Source organism: Octodon degus, unplaced genomic scaffold (assembly GCF_000260255.1).
Source record: "Octodon degus isolate 3935 unplaced genomic scaffold, OctDeg1.0 scaffold00343, whole genome shotgun sequence".
In the NCBI taxonomy this organism is placed as follows: Eukaryota; Metazoa; Chordata; class Mammalia; order Rodentia; family Octodontidae; genus Octodon; species Octodon degus.
The window spans coordinates 852,062-859,318 of NW_004524919.1; positions in this window are offsets into that span (position 1 = coordinate 852,062).

Genomic DNA, 7,257 nt, shown 5'->3' on the forward strand with positions numbered 1-7,257 from the left:
ACACACACACACACACACACACACACACACACACACACACACACACATAAATAAATAAATAAAATTTAAAAAAAAATAAATGTCTTGAGATTCCATTTCATGTAAACATGGAATCCTACATTCTCCTGCTACCCCAGACTGACAGAAGCAGAGACAGCTCTGCTTTTTATACTTCCATTTTTGCTCACTGGCTCATCCACCACCAGACAGTGGAAACAGACTCAGTGGGACAAGCACTCAGAAGTGGGAAGAGCTTGCTTGGGAAATTCTTTCACTAGGAAAACCTTTTGTTCAGTGAAAACACAGGGTAACCTCATGAAGACTGTGTTTTGAGTTCAGAGCCTGTCAGTTCTAAAATTTTCTTTAGATCCTAATTCATATTTGCTTGTAGAGATCCTATGAAATTTACGCAAACATCAAATGGCCTGTGCACTTTTGTGGTACAGGAGGTCTGACAATTGGCCATCTAAGAGTGGTATTCAGTCCTTTCTGCTGCTACTTGGTGATTGCACTATAGCCCATCTTTGGTACCAGCATTCTGTACACCCAAGTTGTTGTGCAGCATTCAGCTATGTCAATTGGTGTTGATTTTGTTTTTAAAGGCCCAATGTCCCTCAGATGTGCCAAAGCACCCTGCACAGTCTGAGGAATTTTTTTTTTTTCCGGAACCGAGGATTGAACTCAGGCCCTTGCGCTTGCCAGGGAAGCGTTTATTCCACTGAGCCATCTCCCTGGCCCTAGTCTGAGGATTTTACAATACAGTATTTGATTATATTGCATGATTATGGGAGAGAACATATTTAGATTTTCAACATGAACATGGGCATTTATACACATTTATCTCACCGCATCTGAAATTCTGGCTTTTTGCAATTTCCAGTTGCACTAGGAACATTAAACCCCATGAATCTGTGGGATCCACTGTACATAAAGTAGACTCAGGTGGACTTGGGGCTTGAAAGAGAACAAAGAATTTTAGCTTGGGGGAAAACAAATAAGTAATAAGCTCAACAGGGCAAGAAATGTTTGGATCACACAACCTGGAGAAGGGTGTTACTGAAAGGGAAGGGGGAAGGGTGGTTTAGCAAGTACTGAAAGTGGAAACCACAGGAGAGAAGGGGAATGAAACAGAGAGGGCCTTAGACTATCGGAGTTGGAGCCTGGGGGAGCTGGAGAGGGATGCCACAGAATGACTTTCTCTCTTTCCCCCTACTCTCTTACTGCCTGCACTCAGGGAACTGCGTGGCTTTGGGCAGATGACTTCACCTGCCTCAGGGCACTCACCAAGAAGCCAGAGGACTTGTTAGCACCTCCCTCATTAAGTCATGGCCTTGTGAGGTCAAGGCCAGAACTGACTTAGGCAAAACCTGGTGTTGCCTCTGGGAATTTCCTGCGTCAAACCAGGTATGGTGGCCACACCTCTAATCCAGTACTCTGCAGATGGAGATTGGGTGTTCCTGAGAATTCAAAGGCAGCATGGGCTACATTGAAAGTTTAAGGGTCATCCTTGGTGTGGGAAGAGAGTTCTGCAGCTTAGGCACCTTTCTGACAAGCACAGGGACCATGGTTCAATCCCCCAGCACCACATGCCAGCCAGCCCCGCCCCCTGGTGGGCTGAGCTGGCCACACACACACACACACACACACACACACACACACAAATAAATAAATAAAATTTTAAAAAAAGAAAAAAAAAGAAAGAAAGAAAAAAAGGTAAAAGCTCACTAAGCTTGGAAAACCAAAAAAAGCAAACCAAAATACAATAACATCATTTTTGTTTGTTTGTTTGGTTATTTGTTTAATACAGGGTCTTAATACAGGGCCAGCCAAATAGCTCAGCGGATTAAAGAGCCTGCTTAGGCTGATGCAGAGGCCAGGGGTTCAATCCCCAGGCCTGCCATGCCGGCCCAAATCTGGGGCATGCTGAGATGGCGATTGAGACTGGGTATGGTGGCGCACGCAGTCTGACCTATGTAGTGAGATCCTGTTATCCCTGCACTAAAATACAAAAAAGTAAACAAAAAGTATATTGTAAAGCTCAGGCTGGTCTTCAACGTGCAAGGATCCTCCAGCATCAGCCTCCACAGGGCTGGAATTACAGGCACACTGCACCAAGCCCAGCTAAATTTGCTGATACCTTGCTGTGAGAGGCTGTCCCAGAAATCTCACTGCAGAACTTGACTCAGGGCTGCTGTTATCTCCTCTCCCTCACTGCAATCTCTCACTGCTAAAACAGAGCATTATCTATTTGCTCCAAACTTCCAAGCCTACGGGGATGTAATTCCCTTTCTCATTTTCTTGCAGGTTATAGCCATTTTACGTAGTAGTAACAGATTTCCAGCCAACAGTGTAAAATCCATTCAGCAACTAATATTATAGAGCACAATAAAATCAGGATGGAAAGGGATGGCCAAATAGCTCAGTGGATTAAAGCGCCTGCTTAGGCAGAGTGCAGCTGCCAGGGTTTGATTCCCAGCACGCTGTGCTAATCTTGCCCCGTAGGGATGCCTAGATGGCTATTGAGACTGGGTATGGTGGCACACCTGTAATCCCAGAACCTGGGAGGCTGACCACAGGAGAATCCCTAAGAGTCGGAGCTACGAAGAGACCCTATAGACCCTGTACTAAATACATACACACACACAAAAAGATGGAAAATACTGACACATACAGTCATGTACATTCTTCTCCTTAGATGTGAAATTTGCCACATAGAAACAGAAATAGCAATGAAAGTGATTCACTTTTTTTTGTTGTTTTGGTATGCTTTTTGGGACAGTATCTCATATAACTGAGACTGTGATTGAAGTCAATAGGAAGGCTTGGTTGGTCTCAAAGTTGAAGATAATCACCCAGCCTCAGCCTCTGAAGTGCTGGGATTACAGTCATGCTCCACTATGTCCAACTAAAACCCTTTAAAACATATTGTGTAGAATATTTTTCAGTTCTTTTTAGAAAAGGAAAACCTACTTTATACATTCATATGATCACAACATTTTAGGGAAGAGAAGGAAAAGTATTTAGCAATCCCGTAAACAGGAGTATTGGTTCATGGATTTTATTTCACCACTTATGAGGGAGTGGCAGGACAATCAGGGGTTCCAACTCAGCCTAGGGAACTGGGTAACTTTGTGAGAACAGTGGCTACAGAGAAGCTTGAAATGCAGCGTATTTTGTATCCAGCTAAGAGAACTTGTTCACTGAACTGCCTCGTGACACCCAAAAGAAATTATAGCTGGGGATGTAATGAAATTTGTTTTCAGGTAATGCAACATAGTAACACGGTGAGAACATTCTCCGGAAAAAAAAAAAAAAAAACTGAATGAATACACATCCACTTGATCCTACCAGGATAGGATATTGAACCAGGATGATTGCAAGTTTGAGTTCAGCTTGGGCCAGACAGTATCTGAGAATTTGTCTAAAAACAAAACATGACCAATGGGCTGAGATGTAACTCAGTGGGAAGGTCCTAGGTTGAAATCACAGTATAAACGAATAATGAATGGATGCTTTTAAATGTAGGAGTTGATAGATAGGCATATGGATCATGCCTGAATGCCCTGCCTGTGGGAGGCTGAGGCAGACCTTGCAGTAGATTTGAGGCAATTGTGTATAGAGTGTTTTTAAGACAAGCCTGAACTACTAGTGAGAACTTTTCAACACATAAGAGGAAAATATAGAAATTTACCACAGATCTCAAATAATTCTGGATAAAAGCCTATTTCTATTCTAAGGCATCTGAATCTATACCAAAATGAGCACTGACAGCGTCCTGGTCTGTAGTTCACAGGGGAGACTGACTGAGGGCAGATAGTGTACCTGTGCTTGGAAGGGGGAAGACTCACCAGGCTGGATGAGGTGGCTGGGTGCTCAGTTTCCCAGGAAACCAGGCAGTAACTTTAGGCTCCAAGAATCTGGATTGCTGGGGCGGGGAGATGGCTCAGGAGTATAAGCGCTTCCTGGGCAAGGGCAAGGGTATAGGTTTAATCCCTGGTTCTGCAAAAAAAAAAAAATATGGATTGATCCTCATTGACTTTTGTTTGATGCTGTTTCTGTTTTAAGAAAGTGCTTTAGAAACACAAAGTGCTCTACAAATCAGACCTGGATTATGAGCCCCCACCCACTTAATCCTATCAGCTTTTTAGGGATAATACAGAAATAGGATCTAGAGTCTCATTTTGAAGGTTAAGAATGAGGTCAGGGAGGTAGCTAGGCAGTCTAAATGCCTGGCTGGCAAGTACAGGGTCCCAGATTTGATCCCTGATATCACGCGCTGTGCCTGCTCTGAGTGAAGCTGGCCATCAAAACCAGGTGTGTGGTGCATACCTGTAATCTCAGTGCTAGGGAGTCTGAGACAAGAAGATTACTATGAGTCTCAGCTGCATAGTGAGACCCTTCACCGAAAAAAAAAAATTTTTATGTTTATTTATTTATTTATTAATTTGTGTGTGTGTGTGTGTGTGTGGGTGGGTGTGGGTGTGTGTGGGTGTGTGTGGCCAGCTCAGCCCACCAGGGGGCGGGGCTGGCTGGCATGTGGTGCTGGGGGATTGAACCGCGGTCCCTACGCTTTGCTAAGCTTGTTCTAAGTAGGTGCTTCAGACCACTGAGCCATCTCACCAGCCCCCGAAAAAATTTTAGAAACTTAAAAAAAAAAAAAAAAAAAGAAAGGAATACAGCCGTGTTGCAAACCCAAAACTCATGCACTGAGGGACTCCATACCCTTGTTGAATTTCACTCACAAGTGACCTTCATAGCTCTGTTTGTGACAAGGGGCAGGGTGTTTTCACTGTTGATTCCAGCCGAAAAACAGCAAACTTGAAACACTGTGGGTATGAGAGCTTTGGGTACATAAAAATTACCACAACGTTCAAGGGTTAGAACTACTTTGTGAAGTCAGTGATGTCATCCTCAGAATAAGACCAGCAAAAAATGGCCACATACCAGTGGCTCTTGGGTTCCAGGCTTCCTTACAGCAGATCAGGTGCTTATTATACAGGGAGAAGGACCACCTAGGGCGAAGCTGATCTTCACTTGGTGGCTTTCACCCAACCAGTCTAAGATTCCAACACTAGTGAGGCCGGGTCAAAACAATCAGCACGAGATTGAGAACAGCCTGTCTCCATGAGAATTCAGGACGAGTCCTCTGAGTATATTCTGAGTTGAAATTCAGCTGGCCAACATAGCAAAATCTGAGGTCAAATAATCAATAATGACCCCACACCCCAAGCCTATGAATAGACAACTCACAAAATCCTTCCTGCGATCCGGGACCTCTGTGATTATAGGACACAGGCCAAAATTAGTGCAATCTCCTCATAGAGGCCAGGGACTCACCAGGTGCGGATTTACACAAGAGTGATGGGGTTTCAGGAATCCAGTCAGGACAAGTGGTGACTGGATGCTCCAGGTCCCAGCATCTTCTCCTCTGTTCCTCTCTGACTTTTTCTACTTGCCAGCGCACCTTACCCTCCCAGCTATTCCCTTACCAGGACACTCAGATCCCTAATTGGGTCTCTCAAATTCCACCCTGTTAATCCTGGTGATCTTCTTGACTCAGGTGCTGGAGTGCTGGGATTAATTCCCTGTTCTACCATATCTGACTCTCAATAAAAATGTTATGACTCAAAATTAAAAAAAAAAAAGTCAAAAGAAGCCTGCAATGTAAGCTCATGTAAATGTATTGGGTGTGATGAGTTACAAACAAGTTATATGTACATAATTTACTATGCTTAACTCTCTGTGACTTTACTTTACCTTTCACAAGGAGGTACAATGTACCTTAGAAAAGCCAACAATAAGTAAAAAATGTGCTCACACAACAAGTCAAAGTTAAGGTCATTTTAAGGCTGGCCAAATAGCTCAGCAGATTAAAGTGCCTGCAAGGTGGCACAGGGGCCAGGGATTCCATCCCCTGGCCTGCTGTGCCGGCCCCACCCATGGGGTGTGCTGAGACAGTGATTGAGACTGGGAGTGGTGGCACCCACCTGTAATTCCAGCTCTTGGGAGGATGTAAACAGGCGGATCACTAGGAGCCTGATCTAGTAGTGAGATCCTGAACAGCCTGTGGACACTTCTCTAAAATATATATATATATATATATATATATATATATATATATATATATATATATATAAAAAGAAAGAAAAGAAAAGAAAAAGAAAAAAGAAAGAAAAGAAAAATTGATTAAAGAAATGTTGAGACCCAGTCCTAGCCCAGGTCGGGTGAGTGTGTGGGAGAACTTCCTGCTACCCTGTGTTGGCGGGACCCACTACTGGTCCCAGCCCAGGCAGAGCGTGGGTGAGACCCTCTTCCACCCGCTTGGGCCGCCCCCCACCACTCCGCAGCCCCTCCCCCACCCCGCCCGCCGAGTAGGAATTTCTGCCGCGCTTCGGGAATCCCCAGACTTAGTCCTAGCCCAGGTCCGGTGAGTGTGTGGGAGAGCTTCCTGCTACCCTGAGCCGGCGGGACCAGTCCCAGCCCAGGTGCAGCGTGGGCCAGACCCTTTCCCACCCCTTTGGGACGCCCCCCACCACTCCGCAGCACCTCCCCCACTCCGCCCACCGAGTAGGAATTTCTGCCGCCTTCCGGGAATCCCCAGACCCAGTCCTAGCCCAGGTCGGGTGAGTGTGTGGGAGGGCTTCCTGCTACCCTGCGCCGGCGGGACCCACTACTGGGACCTTATCTCCCTTGGGACTCTCTGCAAGTTGTGCAAACTGAAGTGGCCTCACCTATCGGAGTCTGCATGGCCTCCAGAGTGTTCTTTTATCATCTCTCTTGCATATCAGGTCTGCAGGGCTGTATTTGGAAAACTGGGACATCCTGAAGACCTGTCGCTGTTCCTGGGTGTCACACTGACGCACTCCTGGCAGGTTAGCGATGGCTGACGCTCTGGAAAAAGATCCTCAGGCTTCTGAAAAGCCACCTATACTGCTCCAGGTACCTGAATCCCCAACTCTCTATCCTAAACTGTCCCATCCCCCTCCTTACCCTTCAGTCCCTGCTAGCCTGCTCTGAGTCTGCCACATACTCGCAGCAGATTACCCTTCTCCCAGCCTCCTCCCTCAGCCCCCAAAACTCCTTCCTCCACCTTGGCCACCCCCGATTCTTCCCCTTTGTGAACAATTGGGCAAAGGAGGTCGTCCCTTCATGGTTTATGTTCCCTTTTCAACTAGAGATTTGTACAATTGGAAAAATCAGAATCTTTCTTTTTCTCAGAACCCACAAGGACTTATTTCCCTTTTAGAGTCCATCTTC